The following is a 19,710-nucleotide window of genomic DNA, read 5'->3' on the forward strand; positions in this document are numbered from 1 at the left end:
GTATCTTTTGGAGCCGGGTGGTCCTTTTATGTGTCGTCCAGGAGAGGATTTCGCCCCTAAGCACTGCTTTATATGCCTCCCATACAGTCACGGGGTTATCTACCGATCCTTCATTAATTTCGAAGTATTCGGCGGATATTTCCTCTAGGCGATCTATCAGCTCCGGGAACCCCAGGTAGTAGCTATTAAGTCTCCACGTTCTGGGGGGGAGGGCGCCCTGCATACATACTTCCATCGAAAGCGGTGAATGGTCCGAGATGCCCCGAGGGAGCAGTTCTGCGGACATTGCCCTATAGAGGTCAGTGTGCGATAGAAGAAAATAATCCAGTCTGGACATAGAACCGTGGGCACCAGAGTGGAATGAATATTCCCTAACATCGGGGTGTAGCTCCCTCCATACATCCCGGAACCCAAGGGCAGATGTAAAGTTGGCTAATTTGGTAGGGGTATCTGGGTTACGATTTCGGAGGTGGGAGCGGTCAGTGTTGTTATTCATGGTGTCATTGAAATCCCCCCCTAGGATGTATATGTCAGGGTGATGTTTACCTATAAGGGTGGTGAGGTCATCCAGTAATTCCTGTCCCAGACCCGGTGGAGAATAGATCGAGACAATTGCCACCTTTTGACCCCAGATCGTTCCCAGGATGAACACGTATCGGCCCCTGGGATCTTGTTCTACGGTATGCTGAATAAATGGTATAAGTTTGTGTATCAGAATAAGGGTGCCCCTGGAGCCCATTGTGTATCCCTCATGAAAGGCAAGGCGATAGTTAGTTCTTTGGAAGAAGACACAGTTTACCCCAGCCAAGTGGGTTTCCGTAAGGAGGGCCACATCAGGGGAATGTCTATGTAGGAATTGCATGATAAGGCGCCGTTTAATTCCTGACCCCATCCCATTCACATTCCAGGTAAGGAGTTTCAAGGACTTAGTGTGCTGCATGAGGGATATGTGAGTTTGCGTAGAGGATATTTACTACGTATGATGGGGATATTTGGGGTATAGCGATTCATAAGAGATGGCGGTGTATTGTTCGCCTGTACTAAGGAAGCAGGGTTGCTTCGTGGAACAGTGCGAGACGCCCCTAACAGGGGACAGTGAGTAGTTCGGCCCATGAGCAAGTGGCAGTCCTGAAGAAACCAACAAACAATTTTAAAACCTTCCCAACACACCCCCACCCCATACTCCACCCCAACACGAAGTACCTGTCGCCCAAACATGCTGATCCTTCAACTTAAGGTGTCAGCTCAAAAACCAGACCCTTAGATAGGGTCGAAACCACAAGAAAAAGAGAGGGGGGGAAGAGGTCTAACCAGGGGAGAGTTCAGACCTTTCCCCAGAGTTCCCACCTTGCGCCCATCGTCGACTTCTTCCATGGTGGGTAAATTGCGTGTCGGTATCAGAGGCACGGTCGGTACACCCTCGTGTGTCCCAGCAGTGTTCTAAGGTCCTCGTAGGGGACTATAGTTAGTTCATTCCTCTTCTTGTTGTGCCGGTGGCTCCGGGATCTCCTGTCCTCCCCGTTCAGGGTGTCTCCTCGGGGAGGCCCGCCTCGGCCCGGGTCGGGGTCGTCCTCTCGGTCTCCTTGGTCTTGCAGTCCAATCGCCCTCTATGTGAGCCTCTGCCTACTTCCAGGCGTCTTGTGGGTCGGTGAAGTGGACAGTAGTGCCTTTATGATAGATCTTAAGTTGGGCCGGGAAGAGCAGGCCGTATTTCACGTTCATCTAAGCAAGTTGTTTCTTGATTAGTTCAAAGGATTGTCGTGCCCTCTGCACTTCTCGGGTATAGTCCGGGAAGAAGGCGATTCGGGAGCCGTTATGGGTGATCGTCCCCTGCGAGCGTGACAATTGCAGAATGGCATCCCTGTCGCGGTAGTTGAGCAAGCGAGCGATGATAGTCCGGGGCGGAGCGCCCGGGAGCGGTTTGCCCGAAGGTATTCTATGAGCCCTCTCCACCGAAAAGAATTTTGAGAAGGATTGGAGTTCGAAGATGTCCACGAGCCACCGCTCCAGGAACAATTCCGTGCATTGTCCCTCTTCCCCCTCCGGCAGGCCCAGGATGCGAACGTTGTTGCGGCGGGACCTTCCCTCTCCATCATCCACTCTCGCCTCCAAGGCTTTCAGGCGGTTTAAGGCTTGGGACAGCTGACGGTTGATCCCGCCGATGCTGTCCTCCGCTTCGGAGATGCGGTGTTCCACGACTCCTGTTCTGGAAGTCAGCTTCTGCAGATCGTGGCGTAGGAAGGAGACATCCGCCGCCATACTGTCTATTTTGGTCTCCATGGAGGAGCGAGAGTTGGCGATGGCCGCCATTACGTCCCGTAAGGAGAGGGATTCATCTCCCGTGGGGGAGTTTGGTCGTGTTGCAGGGTCCGCCGGGGCTGGGGTGGTATCAACGGCAAACTGGTCCATGCTGCTCTGTGTAGATGGTTTCTTCTGCCTGTCCTTCCCCATGTTCTCGGGAGTAGTGGGGTGTCTGCTACGACGGGGCTGGAATTATTGTATGAACGCCGTTGGAGTGGTCGTACCCCCCGGTATATGGGATGGTGGCCGAGCAGCGAGTCAAGTGAGGGGGTATGAGTTCCAAAAGCTTTCTCCACCAGGGCCTGGGGCTTATGTGACGAGAGTACTCTAAGGCCCAGCGCCCTTTAGTGGGCCTCCACAATACGCGTGGACCTCCGGCACTTCTAGCTGTTCCCCCAAGCGGGCGGTACAGTACAGTCCGCACCGGGCAGGGCTCGGTCACTTACTTCTAACACGGCTGCAGTCAGGAGGCAGGAGCCGCACCCCACCGGGACCTCAGGAGGCTGCCATTTTCCCCCGCACTTCTCTCGCGGATCGAATCCGTTCGGGCATCCTCCGGGTGTCAGCAAGGCTCAGCCGGTGAATAATCTCATGTTCGGCGGTGGAGGAAGATAGGTTCCGGGCGTCCGCCTCACGTTCTGTCCCGTGCCCCGCCGTGTCAGGTCGTCTCGGGCCTCTCGATCAGGCAGAAGAAGTCCGTCCCCAGACACCGGCGGCCATCTTGGTCGCGTAGCTCCGCTGCCGGGCCTCGGCAAAATGTGGATTTATCTCCGTCGTCTAGGCAGGCAGGTGCCACCACCTCCGTCAATCCGGGCCCGCAGCGTTATGGGCTCGGTCGCAGTGTTTATTTGCACGAAATCCCCAGGAATCAGGATGAAAATGCAGGATTATTTTGGCGCCTGCGGGAGCTCACTCGGCTCACGTTTGCATCGTCCGCGCGCTGGCCACGCCCATTATTCAGTTCATTCTTGAGTTCAAAAAGTCGGTCTACATGTTCCCTCATCTCTTCATCCCTCCCTCTACAACGTGCCAATGCATTCAAATCCAACAGTCGTTGCGGAGGCAGCTTCCCAATTAACTGTTTCCATCTCGCCACTAAATACTCCCCCATGCATTCCAACACTACCTGTCTTTCGTTGCTCCTCCTGAAGTTGAATATTGAAGCCATCGCGGACGTTTCATCATTACCATCTATATACATTTCGGCCTGTTCTTGCAACTCTCGCTTGCTCTCCTTGCTAATCGCACTACGAGTTACTCTCGTACATCCCCTTTGTTCAGCCCCTTCGTCTGTTTCAACAAGTTCAAGTTCAATCACAGAAAGGGAAGATGGGACAGAACCAATCTCTTGAGAGGGAGGTGCGGATGGGACAGCAGGACTGGCAGTTGACTGTTGCGGCGCTGACTGGCTAATGGGAGGAACTGTTTGTGCAGTGTGTGGCTGGGCTGGGATTTGGTCAATTGGGAGAGGCTGAGCAACAGGAGGGGGCTGAGCAGTTGCTACTGATGTGATCGTTTTAGTCTCTATTCTTGGACCTTGCTTTGTGTCTGTCAATATTTTATCTATTAATTTGTCTGATGAATGCAACTCCCGCTGTGGGTATATCTTTTCTATGCTCAATTGCTGGCGTCTATTTGACTTTCTCAGTCTATCATTCCACTCTTCCTTTTCCTTCGCTCCCTCTGCTTTCGACTTATGCCTGCGCGCATGTTTCTCTCTATTTTTCCAGTAAACCATTGCTTCCCTTCTCCAGTCCCTAAGGATATCAAATGCTGCAGGACGTGCTTTCTTTTTCATCAACACCTTCTCCAAATTATCTATTCTCGTCATTTCAAAACTCCCATGATTCGGCCATTGAAGATCTTCCTGCTTTCTGGTTTGCTTATGCCAAATCTCACAAAACATTATCGCTCCCACACCATACTTCAGATACATCTCATACGCCGGCGACTCCTCGGGTGGCGCAACCTGGCCAGTTTCCAAAGATTGTCGGCTGCAGTAGAAAAATCCCACTAGGGGGGGACAATACCCCAGGCATGTTTTAACCTTACCCATGGCCAATCAAACTTACACTGGGTGTTTGATTTTGCAAAATCAACTCTCACCAATATCAGGATCACTTTTGAATTGGGGCACGACTCACCTGATCAATCAAGTTGTCTTTTCAAGACACAATTTGTCGGTATACTGACGCAACCAATTACGTTGTGTCTGCGTATCTTGGCTCACTCTGCCTCGTTTCGGGACCCTCGCCCCCTTGTTCTCTGGCCGGGCACGTTGATCAGGGATCAGTTGTGTGCAGATCTGCAAAGGAATCTCTCATCGCTTTCGCAGGGGTGCCCCGAACACCTCTTGATCCCGGCTCGATCGTCCCGTCCTCGCCGTTCTCTCCGCCTTCCTTATTTTACAACGTACACGATGGAACAAGTGGGGGAGGGTCCCTATTCGGGCACCATCTTGAAGGGGCCCCTGAGGGACCCTAACGTATGGAAACAAGGCACAATCACCACACACAAACTGATACGCCAGACATGAGGTTGTATTCCCAAAATCTAGGGTTTATTGCAAAGCAAATAGTCTCAGTTGGCCAACTGGTCCCACGCCCCGCAACGTGTGTCTACCAGACCTCGGGGCACGCAAGAGAGAGAAATTCGTACAACAGTTACATATATACAAAACAAGCATCTAGTAATCAGTAGTGTCACAACTTATACCGCCCCTGCTGCATTTCCTTTGAACTAGGCACGATGATTGACAATGCTGACGAGTATGATACCTTCAAACATTCATTTAGTAACAGTTTGCAATTTTGTAAGCTCACAGACATAAGTCTTTGTTTTAAAGAACACAAAGAACACAATGCTTCTGTTTCTACAAGCAAGCTGTGCGTAGGGAGAGACACATTCCAGGCCTTGCTATCTCCTCGTTTCTATTCATGTACTGGGTGTCAACTTGCTCTCCAGGGCTCTACCGGGCTCAGGAAAGGGGGGCCGCAAAGAAGAGCATAATTCAAGTCATTTAATGTTCGCTCTAGCATTTCTACTGTGCTTACCGAGACTAGCTGGCACCTGCTGTACTGATTAGAATGCCTTGCTGCTCACTCTCCAAGGATATGCGAGGGAGGGGACCGGGCATTTCTGTCCGGGTTATTGCGTTATGTTTCAACATGCCACTCGCGGCCTTGCATTGTGCACCAGTGAAGCAGAATAATATTTCAGCAAAGCAGTTTTACATGAGGCAAAAAGGCAACGTTAGAGAAAAACAAAAAGAAAACAAAATGGTGATTTCAGTCACCTTAAAATGGCCACTCCATGGTTAACTTTTGCTACACCTTTTCTATTACTAAACACATGAGACGGTTGGTCTTTGGCCAACAAAGTATAGTGCCTAACGATCGAGGGTTGTCTATTCTTTTCTGGACTGACACTTTGGAAATCAGGGAACCCCAGATTGAGGTAAGCAATAACTCTGGTAACTTGTTTTGGATGGCACACAGCTAACACAAGGTAATTAAAACCCACTTACTTTAACTTCACAATGAAGGGGAAAGTAAAACCCAATTTCACACTTTACTGAGTAGTTATTCAAGGTAGGCAACAACCTAATGTAGACTTATTAAGGACAGGCCAGCAGCAAGTCAGGGGAAGCAAGACCCAGTTGGGGGACACTCATACAGTTATCCAAACAGGACTAACCTGGTGATAGCAACAGTTTGGAGGACACTTGTACAATTACCCTACAGGAATAATCTGGTGAAACCAACACATTACTTTTGTAAAGAGGCACAACCTAATTACAGGAGCGAAAAACACCTTTACATCTACTTTCTTTTAGACTGGCAAAACAGTGGCTAAGGAAGAAAAGATGTTAACCATACTTTTAAGAATAGTGCATCACACATTCAAGATCAGTAAGAACTTTTGTAACTGTTCACTCTTAGAATTAAAGTTATCCACCAACTCTTTACAAGTAAGTAAAACACTTGCGGGGTAATTCATAGAATTCAGCGCACAAGTGGCGCACGCGCTGGCGCACAGTGTGCTCGTGCGACTTAATGCGCCAGCACCGTGCGCTAAAATCCATTTCCGCGCACAGCGTATTCATGGATTTTAACATCCAAAACCAGCCATGGTGCAGAGTGGCGCATCGAGCCTGCAACAGCGCCAGTTATGCCCCCAACCCCTCCCCGTGCCCCATGTACAGCGCACAAATCCCGTACATGGTGCACAGGCTCACAACCACAAACGCCTGTAAAACTCCCCGCGCACCCCTCCGAATACACGTACCCCGCTGCGCCGGTAGTCTCACACGCGATTGGCCCTGTGCGAGCGGGGTACGTGTATTACTGGGGTTTGCGGGAAGTTTCACACGCGATTGGCCCTGTGCGGGCGGGGTACGTGTATTACTGGGGTTCGCAGGAAGTTTCATACGCGATTGGCCCTGTGCGAGGGGGGTACATGTATCACTGGCGTTTGCGGGAAGTTTCACACGCGATTGTCCCTGTGCGAGCGGGGTACGTGCATTACTGAGGTTCGCGTGAAGTGTCACACGCGATTGGCCCTGTGCGAGCGGGCTACGTGTATTACGGGGGTTCGCGGGAAGTTTCACACACGATTGGCACTGTGCGAGCGGGGTACGTGTATTACTCGGGTTCGCGGGAAGTTTCACACGCGATTGGCACTGTGCGAGCGGGGTACGTGTATTACTGGGGTTCGCGGGAAGTTTCACACGCGATTGGCACTGTGCGAGCGGGGTACGTGTATTACTGGGGTTCGCGGGAAGTTTCACACACGATTGGCCCTGTTCGAGCGGGGTACGTGAATTACTGGGGTTTGCGGGAAGTGTCACACGCGATTGGCCCTGTGCGAGTGGGGTACGTGTATCACTGGGGTTCACGGGAAGTTTCACACGCAATTGTCCCTGTGCGAGCAGGATACGTGTATTACTGGGGTTCGCGGGAAGTGTCACACGCGATTGGCTCTGTGCGAGCGGGGTAGATGTATTACTGGGGTTCACGGAAAGTTTCACACGCGATTGGCCCTGTGCGAGCGGGGTACGTGTATTACTGGGGTTCACGCAAAGTTTCACACGCGATTGGCCCTGTGCGAGCGGGGTACGTGTATTACTGGGGTTTGCGGGAAGTGTCACACGCGATTGGCCCTGTGCAAGCGGGGAACGAGTATTTCGGGGGTGCGCGTGAAGTTTCACAGGCGATTTTGCTGTCAGAGCGGGGTAGTGTATCCAGTGTGGTGTGCGGGGAGTCCTACACGTGAATTGGCAGTGTGGGTCCTCCCAGGTGTCCTCCCCTCTACCCCCTCCACGTCCCCTGCAGGCAGCCCACAACACAGAGGACTACCCTGCACCCCTGGTCATGTCCCGCAGGCAGCCCATCCACCATGGGCATGCCCCCCAGCCAAGCCACATGTCACCTTGCAACATGATCACCAACTCATGTCCCCCAGCACCCCCACCTCCCAGCAGTGAGGGGCACCTGCCAGCAGGCCTCCACTCATGTCCCCCAGTAGCCCCACCCCCCGGCAGTGAGGGGCACCTGCCAGCAGGCCCCCACTCATGTCCCCCAGCACCCCCACCCCCAGCAGTGAGGGGCACCTGCCAGCAGGCCCCCACTCATGTCCCCCAGCACCCCCACCTCCCAGCAGTGAGGGGCACCTGCCAGCAGGCCCCCACTCATGTTCCCCTGGACCCCCAGCCCCCAGCAGCGAGGGGCACCTGCCAGCAGGCCCCCACTCATGTCCCACTCATGTCCCCCTGCACCCCCACCCCCAGCAGTGAGGGGCACCTGCCAGCACGCCCCCACTCATGTCCCCCTGCACTCCCACCCACCAGCAGTGAGGGGCACCTGCCAGCAGGCCCCCGCTCATGTCCCACTCATGTCCCCCCACCCACTCAACCACCCAGCAGTGACATGACCATCTCATGACACAAACCAAAAGTCAACTATGTACATCAACACATGTCTGTCACACACACAGGTTGCCATTGATTGAGTAAACGCACATGTCAACATGCATGAACCCAATGAGTGAATCCCACACATTGAAGTAAAAGATCAAAATGTATTAACATGAACACCAATTGAAAGTACTTAAAGCATAAAATAATGGCAAACATGAAATGAAATGCATGTCCAAATAAAAAAAAATAAACCCAAGTAATCCAAAAAAAAAAAAATGGCCAAAATTCTCTGTCCACCAAACCAAATCCAAATGAAACGCAAAAAGGTAAATCCATTGATCATGGTGAAATGAAATTAAAATGTCCAAATAAATCCAATGTCCAACTATGTACAATACAATTTTCAAGTGTCCATGAGCCCAACGAAACAAATGAAACCTATCTAATAACCGACCTAACCAAAAAACTATTTACAAAAGTGTGGGGCATAGTCCAAAAGCCCCAAAATAAAAATAAAAAAAGGAAACCTAACACTATAAACTATTTACAATGGCGATGGGCAAGTCCTGCGGCTCACTCATTGATGTTTTCGGCCAGAGCATCATCGAACTCCATGTCTATTTGCTGGAGGTGGGCCTCTGTCCTGGCCCCGAGGTCTCGCAGGGAGGCACTCATGGCCTGTTCCAACTCCCTGCGAATCGCCTCGAGGCACTCTGCCCGCCTCACTGCCCGACGCATGGAGAACTCCGCCCTGACCATGGTGAGCGCGCCTCCTCTGCCCACCGCCGCTCCGCACCTATACTCTGTCCCAACCGCAGCCACACGGAAGACGCATCCATTCCAGGGTTCTCCTGCCCTCTGGCCGATGCCTGCCCCCCTGATGTCGATGGGCCTGAGCCATCATTGCTTCCACCTAGAGCCTGCTCCTGCTGCTGCTGCTGTCCATGTGCCCTGTCCGATGATGCCTGCACATCCTCCATCAGCTGGTCTCCAGTTGTGGTGTCCACCCCTGCTGGACCGCCGACTCCTGACTGTGGCAAGGATGGGATCTCTACCAAGCTGGCTGTGTTGGTCAGGCCAGGTCCGCAGGGGGCCCTGGTGGAATCTGGGCCGGAAGACGGCAGGGAGAATGACTGGCGTATAGTCTCCACAGAGGAGGAGAGGCCTGCCAGAGTGCGTGTCAAATGTAGGAACCCACCAACCAGGGCCCCTCCCAACAGTGCCACGTCGCAACGCTGCTGTTCGTGATGGCGTGCGTTCTCTGCCCAGGAAGAACGCACGTCATCACAAATGTCACGCGTGCGCAACTCAACACCAATCAGGACAGAGCCCATACGTTCATTGGACCCCTCGTCCGCAGGTAGTGGAGAGGCAGATGACATGGCACTCTCCCCTACCTGCGGATGGGCCTGGGAAGGGGCATCCCTGCTGGTGCATGGTGGTGCAGTCGCAGGGTCAAGGACAGGGACATGCACAGGCCCCTCCGTGGTGACCTGTGCTGCCTCCTGACCCTGGCCCTGGACTGCACCACTTGCACCAGTGGTACTACCCCCACCAGGCCCTATGTGCGGCTCAGTAGCGGGCTCCTCCTCCTCTGTGGAGACCGCCAACCTGGATATCTCCGTACCATCTTCTGCCATTGCAAGCCCTGTGGGGGCTCTCCCGGCCCTTCTGCCACAGCCGTAGTGGCAGACGCGGCACCAGCCCCCTCGCTCCCAGATGATGGCAAGTCCTGGGAGGTTGGCTGGGCCTTGCGTCGCCGCCCAGTGGAGGCATCCCCGCTGCTTGGCTCCACAGCGCCGTCTCCGCCCTCTTCTTCACTCGACGCTGCGTAGAGGGAGACATAGAACACAAGCATCAGGGTACAGTACAATATTCGCCTAGACAGGAAGCAATAACACATGAGTGGCAGTGTCTAACGTCACTTCCATCCTGTCCCTCCACAACACATGGGTGAATGCACGCAACACACATGCATAAACAGGCATGGCGCCTGCAATCAACATCAGCATCCATGTACAAGGGCCTCTATTAATCAAAATGTTGCCTTCAAACTCACATGCATCATGGCTCACACTGATCCCATGCACACACATCACCGGAGGGTCAGGCATCATGCCTTGTACACCACAGACACATTAGATAGACACAGTGCATACAACGGTGACCACACTGCATGAGTGAATGTACACATCATCACGGACATGTGTCATGAATCCATGGGGTATCAAAGTCACAGACACACTTCTCAGACACACACACATGTGCACCATACATGTACATGACAGCAACACCCATCTCTCACACCCCCACCATGTGCAAGAAAAGACACTGGCATGCTTTCATGTGTGCATTTGCCATACAGCTTCCCATGTTGCATTGGAACTCATGCACCAACCATGTGGTTCGCACATTACTGGTCTCACATGCATGATCCTGATGTCCCTGCACACAGACATCCATACATGGCCCATGTCACACATACAGTCAAGTATCAGACTACCAGCACACTGCAACATGCCCTGTCTCACACAACAATGCTTGGCCACTTACCGCTCAACTCCAGATGGGTCTTCCTCCGAAGGATCTGGGCGTGGAGCCCTGGGCATATGTGTTCCAGGGCCCTCATCTGGATGTCACTCATGCTGACCCGGCCCCCCTCCGAGAGGCGCCGGGCCTTGTGGAGGGTACTGGACCTGAAGTCCTCCCAGCGCTTCTTGATGTCGCAGGTTGCCACCCCCTCCACGTTGATGGCAACCACTACGTCGTCCCAGATCCTCTCCCGTCCTTCCTTGTTGGCGCGTGATGTTCCGAAGAGGGCATCATACTGCCCCAGGTCATGCTCCACCAGGACACCAACTTCCTTCACACTGAAGCTGGTGGCCCTCTGCCTCTCTGGCTGGGGGTCGCCAGTTGTCTCAGATGATGTTTGCCCCGACATGGCAACCCCTGAGGCAGGCGTGGGTGGGCAACTGGGTCCTGGGGCTGGGCTGTGGAGCGGTGGTATCCCAGTCGGGAGTCTTCTGTTCCAGCAGGTGTGGACACAGCAACTGGAACCCTGGCTGATGTGCAGGCACCAAATACCAGGGCACGTTGGCAGCAGGCAGGCAGCAGCAGATGATTGCAGGTGGGAGCGTGCTTGGGGCTCTGGGGGGCAGTAATTCGGCCTTCTGGGCAGGAGCGTGGTCTTCCGTGTGTTGTTGCGTGGCTAGCTTGATACGGAGTGATTTGGCACGTGAAAATCTTGCACGTCAGCGTGTAATTTGAGGAAAGGCCCTTAGCGCATAAGCGCGTCAGCACACGTACGCGGTTTCATTGGACCAAAGGCCATTAGTGCGTAAGTGCGTCTGTGACGTGACGCGCACGGGCGTTTCCCTCGTGACGTGGGCATAGTGGCTCATGGCGCATGAAAAAACTGCACGTCAGTGTGTTTTTATGTGTGTAATCCGAGGAAAGGGCCTACGCGTCTGTGACGTGACGCACACGGGCGTTTCCATCAACACGGGTGCATGTTCATCATATACGTCCAAAAACTGCACGTCCGAGTGTCAGCTCGTGTAATTGGAGGAAAGGGCCTTAGCGCGTACACACGTAAGTGATGTTGTACGTGTGGGCTGCTTTAAAAGGTACGTGTAGGACCCCATTTCCTTGTACGTGCTTTTCGTGGAGAGCGAGTGGGTGAATTCTGTACTTCTTGTCGGTTCACACGCGATTACTTCACAGCGTTTCAAGTTCGTACTCCCTGTTACCTCTGACAGCGTTCATTTTTTGTTGGGCCTGTTTCCTCAAACAGCGTTCACTTCTTCTTTTGTCCTGTCTCCTCAGACAGCGTACAATTCTTCTTTTGGCGTGGGTGTTGCCAACGCGCACACACGTGTTTTTTTCACGTTCTTTTTCCAGGCAGATGGTGAGTCGCGCATGTTTTTACCAACTGTGCTTGCCCTGTGTGTCGCGTACCCCTTCAGAGGTCATTGTAGGCTGCGTGTAACACACGTACACTTATTTTTATGTTCCTGGGTGCCACAGCGTAGTGCTGGGTCATTTTTCCACGCACGTGGTCTACGAGGGGTTGCGTACATGTTATTTTTTGTTTTCGGGGTGCCTGTGCGTTGAGTGACCCGTCATCTTCCCCCAGGGGTCACAGACAGCCTTGCTAGAGCACTACGGTACGATTTCCATCTAGTACCCTACCCTTTTCACCCCCAATTGCCCAGGACAATCGTTTACTGCTACTCCCATACGCACAACAACATCACTGCCATGGTTGGGAGGCGACCAAGCGGTAAGGGAGGCAAAGGTGGCCGACCTCCAAAAGGTCAGCGTGGTGGGCGCGGTAGGGGACGTGGCCAGGATTTGCAGGGTGCCCCTAGACCCTCATGTGTGGACGACCAATCAGGGACACCCATGCCCCCCCCCATGGTTGTGGGAAACGTAGCTGACACCATCCCAGCTCAGCCCTTGTTGGACCAGCCCATTGTGGCACCTGACCCGGCACAGGATGACTCCCAGGCTGACTTCCAGGTCAGCAAGTCTAAGCCACGTGTGGTGGTGCAAGTTGGTGTCACCAGGCTACGAGGATCTGGGGCAGCAATGTCATCTGCTGCCCCAAGTAGGCAGGGTGGGGAGGATGCAGGGGCAGCTGCAGCTCTATCCACCCCAGCTCTGAGTCTCCCAGCCGGGACAGTGTCGGTCCAGGTCCATCAAACTGACGTTGCCCCTGCCAACATCACACTTCAGCCAATGCCTGCACCAAGACCTATGGTCATTGTGCCTTCGCACACTCCTAGTACCCAGTCCACCGGCGCTTCTGCCCCTACTGACCAGAGCAGCGTAAGCCACTCAGGCTCTGCTCCACCTTTGAAAAAGAGGAAGGGTGCTCTGGCACTACAGGCTGAGACCCCAGACACGGCTACACACTCCGGCACGTCAAGGAAGCCTAGCTTTAATGACGCCGAACTTGATGCACTTGTGACCTATGTGTCGGCACAAAGCCGCAAAATGGTGGTGACTGCAGGGTGCAAGACCACACCTGGTCAACGTAGGGCACACTGGCAGACCATCGCGGACCGCATAAGTGCCCTTGGATTTGTGAGGCGCACAGCTGATGATTGCTACAAGCGGTGGAATGACCTGAAACGCAGAGCAAAGAACAAGCTGGCCTCAAATCATGCCGCTATTCTGGTGACTGGCGGTGGGTCTCCACCAGAGGACAATGAACTCACTGAACATGAGTCTGTTGCTGGGATCTTCGTCACAGAGGAACAGATCCAAGGCGTGGGAGACCTACCTGATTATGACGGATTGTCCGGTGAGTGCCCATGCATGTGTGTGTAATCCATGTGTATGTTGTTTGGGTGACGGGTTCTGATTGAGTGCCAGGTGAGGGTGTGTACTCCTAAGTGTTATGGGTCACCCATGTGCTTCCTCCAATACATTCACGTGCCTTTGATTTGGGTAAGACAGTATCCCTTCTGCCCACAGTAGCCAATTAGCCCCACATTACTGCTGTTGCCCTTGAAACATCATCTTGCAACAACATTGTTCTGATTTTTTCTGTGTTCATTCAGGCTGATTGTTTAGATCATCCCATTTTTCATATGCTTTTTTCATCCCTAATGCCACATATGTGACATGCTTCTGTCATTGTTTACACCCCCACATTGTGCCACTTTAGTTACCTGGTTATGTGAATGATTAGACCATTCAGGGCGAGGGAGTATTGGCCTGCTGAAATTTATTGTTAGGGCCTGTTTGCATGTGGAACATGATAGTTGTTTACTGTCATGTTGAAGTGACCAACCATTGATGTGTACATCTGCCTACAATCACTGTCTTATTGTACACTGGATGTGTTGCAGTGTGTGGCACATGCATATTTTGCAACACTATTCTGCATTAATCTTCTCATCATGTCCATGTGACATGGATGTGTGACAGTACTCATTCACTGACATATCGCTGTAGTTGTCTAATTTACCATGGCTATGCTACATGACATCTGTGTGCTGGCATGTGTCATGTATGTGTATTGGACATGCCACTTACAGGCTGATGTGTGATGCCAGTGCTACACAACATGCTGCGAATGTGTTGCTTTTCCATCTCGGTGTCCTGATTGTCTGCCTTTTTGACTCCCCTTCAAACACATTGACAGTGCATGCATGCCAGGGTTATAGTCATGTGGGACATGTGTAAGCCATGTACAGGATCTGTGTCTTGTCAGGCCTATGTGTGTGCTATGGTGCTCATGCCGGTTTCCATTTCTTGTATTTCATGTTTTTGCAGGTGACGACACACTTGATGCTGGTGAGGTTCAGGAGATGGTGCAGACCCAGGAGGATTCTCAGCCACACAGCCCTGGCACATACCAGCTGACAATCAATGATGATGACATAAGGGACTGTCACAACCATACCAGCCTGAGATTGGTCACCTGGAAGCGTTACATTGTGTGCATCCCTACCTACCGAAACACCACCAATGCTGTGTCATTATAAGACATACATCTATGCTGCTAAATTGATAACCCCCTTGCAAAATACAACATGAAAACAGCGTCATGTCACCCAACCCCTCCCCAGCTCCGCCACCCAACACACTATGGCATGTCATGCAATGTGAAAGAAAACAAAGCAATGCACAAGACCTGACACAAGTGTCACAAAGTGCACTGTCCCAAATGGAAATTGCACACAGACAATATGCTCCCAGTAATCAATAACAAACAGCACATATGAACAAATACTTACCACCAACACATAACAGCAACACGCCATGAAACATTGCAAAAACATGACAGTCACCAGGTCGAGTATTATGTGAGGTGGAAACCTATACCTCCCATACACCTGGTCATGAGGCATCCCAAAAAAGCTGGTTCTGGGTGTAAAAATTCTGGGCCTGCCTATCCTCCTCCTCCTCCTCCGGTATCCCACGACCACTGCTGCAAGGAACGGTATATTCATCTTGGCGTCTGAGCTTGTTTGTTGTTTACGCGCACTTGTATGCTGCGCGGGTCCACGTACGCCTGCTTCCTGCTGGCGTACGTGTTTCCAGATTAGCGCGTCTTTTTTGGCGCACGCATTAGCCCCGTTCGATCCATGAATACATGTTGTAGGCGCACGTGTGGGCGTTCCGCGCATTTGCCTCCTGTACTTCCCCCGTGACGCCCACATTTTCACGCGTTGTTCCCCATTCCGCGTGTTATGCCCCGTGTTACGCCTACTGTTGTTGTGTGCGCTGCGCTATGTGCGCATTTGCTGTGTGCGTAGCGCACGCTGTTTGAAGACGTGTGCGTGTAAAGACTGGTAGGGGGTGTCTGTACTTCCGCTCTCTATATGGTAGAGGAGAGGCACAGAGGACCCCAGCTAAGATTCTCTATTATTGGTACGTGGTCGAGCAATCAAGGCCTAGCTTCTCAGGAGGTGGTGCAGGCTGGTTCTTAAGAACAGTGTAGTCCCCAAACCCCCACAAAGGAATGGCCACACACTGTATTACTGAAAACACAGTCTTTATATAATTAATATTCAAAGGTATGTACACGATCACAATAACGCACTTTGTACTCGGAAGTCAATAATGATAAATATATACAATTCTAAAGTGGTACCACCAATGTTATTGAATCTCATTAAAGTGCATCAACTGTACGATTAAAATGTCACACAGATCAATAACGAGGAAACCAGCAATAGAGATAGGAAGGAACGCAAGATGGTTGAAACAGTAGGCAGAATGCTGACCCCTACCACAAGGCACAGTTCTGTGTGGAGATCCCCCCACCTGGGCAACCTGTAAATAAAGATATATAGCACAAGCCCAGTCCATGTAATGTTCACTAGTCTTACTTCTTCCTATTAAGGTTTTACCCCCCCCCCATGTTCCTGGTGGAGTAGAGTTCTCCGACGATGCGTCGACCGATCCTTCTTGAGTGACTCCCTTTAAGGCAGGAGCCACGGATCGTCGAGAGGTGTCGAGGAATTCAGCGTTCGGTGTCGGGGAATCGACGGCCCTTCTTGAGTGCCCTCCCTTTAAGACGGGAGTCACGGGTCCTCGAACGTCTGACGGTGAACACGTTGAACTACGGCCGTGAAGTGGCAGCTTCGTTCCTAGCAGTGCTCGTTGACGACAGAGCATTGGCGTCCTGCAAGGAAGAGGCGTGCAGGGCACCTCAGTGACGATAGTTCTGGACCGCAAAGGGATGATGAAGAACTGTGGCCCAGCAAGGGCGTCGAGCCGTTGGCGTCTCTGTGGTCTTTACGTGGTGGGAAACCCACCGGTGGATGCTCCTCGGCGCGTCAACGGTCGGGCCTTCTCCAGCGGGAGACAAGCGGGTGACGATGCAGACGAGAGCGTCCGATGATCAATGGAAGTTCTTAGGCAAACGGGAGCACGGCGGCTCCAGTCGGCGACGGCGGTCGTCGACAGTGGTGGACAACAGTCCGAGTGCTTCTCCTTGGAGTTCCGCAGCAGTCCCCATATCCGGTCGGCAGCCTGTCGAAGGTCTGTCTACCAGGGAGCGTTGGCAAAGATCAGCTGTGCACGATGGTCCCTCGTAGCTTGGGAAGAGGGCGCCTTACCAGGTCCTCTCCGGGTCAGTCCTTGGAGGCACAGCAGCTTTCAGATTGCGAAGGAGAGCAACAGCAATTCTTCTCGTCCAGCATGGCTTCAAGGTCAAGCGTCAGTTACTCCAGTTACTCGTCGTAGTGGACTTCAGCTTCTGAACACGATTCCTAGCAGTGAGAGGTCCCCAGATATACTGTTGATCTCGCATTCATTCCGCTGGGACACACTCAAGCATCCAATCACGACTAAGGGCATTCATGCAGGCAGGCAGCCAATCAGGCACATGAGGTATTCAGGCCATTCACTTCTCTCCAGACACTCACAACAAGTTATGTGTATTGGGACAAGTACCGAGCCATTCAACACTCCAAGCTGCATTCATACCGGTTTCTATTCACCCGGGTCCCACCCACAGGAGGTACCCACAACATACATCACTGGGAAGGCTCCAGCTAGTCTGGCTGGGCCTTCACAACAACACCATATATGGCATTTCCACCCAACAGCCAATCGGGGGGAAGGGACAGAGTCAGGGCTTCCCAGGACTTTGGGAAAACAAGGTAATGGGTAATAGAAAGCAAGAGGCCACCGGGGCCACCTTGTTTTCCATCAGGAATCAACTGATCCCAATGGCAGGGCAGGGGTATCCCAAAATGGAGGATACTCTGCGCACCTGTCAAATTCAGCATGGAGCTGCCACCAGCCCATACCCTGCTCTGCGGGCCACCCACAGGTGCCCAGAAACATACACTAGGGGCACAGGGTTGTACCCCCACCCATGGGTGCCATAAGGGTATCCCACGGGTCCGTTCACCAAACCAAAAGAAAGAGAGCTGCACCGCCAGGAGTCCCACATGAACTCCTGTGCGGAAAACACGACAGAACACACGATAAAAAGCCATACATTTCAAGGATACGGAGTCCTGTCCCTCCGATGCATTTCCAGCATCACAGTCGGCCCCCCCAGACTGAGGTGGAGGGTGCCTATTCTCCCACGGGATAGACACCCTCATCCAGACGGTCAACATACCTTCTGGAAAGGCCATCTGCATTATCGTGACTCTTCCCTGGTCTGTGCTCTATGGTGAAGTCTAGCCCTTGCAGGCTAATGGACCACCTGAGCAGTTTCAGGTTTTCACCCTTCATCTGTAGAAGCCACTTCTGGGGCTTATGATCTGTTTGGACCTTGAAGGTAGACCCCGTAAGGTAGGGCCTAAAACGCCTAAGGCTCCAAACTATACTAAAACATTCCTTTTCAACAGTAGCCCACCTAAGTTCTCTACCCTTGAGTTGTCTACTGATGAATATGATAGGATGTTCTCTCCCTTTGTCATCTAACTGGGACAAGACAGCTCCAATTCCGGTGTCGCAGGCATCCGTCTGGACGATAAAGGGTCGGCTGTAGTCAGGCGCACTCAACACGGGTGCCCGATACAGACTTTCTTTCAAGCCATCAAAGGCCCTCTGACAGTCTTCAGTCCAATTGACCTTCCTAGGCTGCTTGGGTGAAGTTAGAGCTGTCAGTGGTGCAGCTATGGTTCCATAGTCCGCCATGAAATTGCGATAATACCCAGTGAGGCCCAAAAAAGCTCTCACCTGGGTTTGAGTAGAGGGAGTCTCCCAGTCCTGTACATCCTGTACCTTACTGGGGAGAGTTTGGATTTGACGCCCTCCTACCTCATGACCAAGATACGTGACTTTCCCCTGAGCTATCTGGCACTTGGTGGCCTTGATAGTGAGGTTAGCCCTCTTTAAGGCCTGCAACAATCTACCCAGATGTGTCAAGTGCTCTTCCCAAGTAGAACTGTAGATGGCAATGTCGTCTAAATAAGCCACACAAAAGGCTTCCAGCCCACTGAGAGCATGATTGAAAGGAAGGTGGCAGGGGCATTCTTCAACCCAAAAGGCATGACCCTAAACTGGTAGAGTCCCTCTGGTGTTGAGAACGCCGTCTTTTCCTTGGCATGGTCCGTCAGAGCTATTTGCCAATAGCCCGAGGTGAGGTCAAAGGTGCTCACAAATTTGGCAGCACCTATGGTGTCCACGATCTCATCAGCCCTGGGCAATGGGTGCGCGTCAGTTTTGGTGACGGCATTGACTCCTCGGTAGTCCACATAGAACCTCCAATCCTTGGTACCTGCCTGGGAACTTGCCTTGGGGACAAGGACCACGGGACTGGACCAGGGACTGGTTGAGGGTTCAATAACACCCAGATCCAACATCTTGGCGACCTCAGTCTGGATGTGGTTCTTAACCTTATCTGACATTCGGTAGCTCCTGCTCTTGACAGGCACGCTGTCACCATTGTCAATCTCGTGCTTACACCACGGTGTAAGGCCCGGCGTCAACGAAAACAGAGAGGCATACTGCTGGAGCAAAGTACTACAGGCCCTCTGCTGCTCGGTTGTCAGATCTGGAGAGAGCTGCACTCCCTCCACTGAGCCATCCTGAGGGTTGCTATGCAGCAAATCAGGAAGGGGCTCACTCTCATCCTCTTCTTGCTCTGAAGCTAGCAAGAGACATGAGACTTCTGCTCGCCTGTGGAAAGGCTTGAGCCTATTGACATGGAATACCTGATGGGCTACCCCTGGGACTCCCATGTCAACCAGATAGTTGATCTCGCCCATCTTGGAGATTATCCTGAAGGGTCCAGTCCATTTATCTGCCAATGCCCGAGGCTTGGTAGGCTCCATCACGAGGACCTCCTGTCCCGGAGTCCAATCCACTTGCAATGCTTTAAGGTCATGCCAGTATTTTGTTCAATTCCTGGCTGGCCTTGAGATTCGCTGTTGCTTGACCCATCATCTGTGTCATCCTCTGTCTGAGGCCTAACATATAGTCCCCCACTTGCTTGGCAGGACCGAGAGGGGTGGCTTCCAAACCTTCTCTGATCAAGGCAAGGGGCCCCCTCACGGGATAAACAAAGA

Source organism: Ambystoma mexicanum, chromosome 7q (genome assembly GCF_040938575.1).
Source record: "Ambystoma mexicanum isolate Mex_15411 chromosome 7q, UKY_AmexF1_1, whole genome shotgun sequence".
Classification (NCBI taxonomy): Eukaryota; Metazoa; Chordata; class Amphibia; order Caudata; family Ambystomatidae; genus Ambystoma; species Ambystoma mexicanum.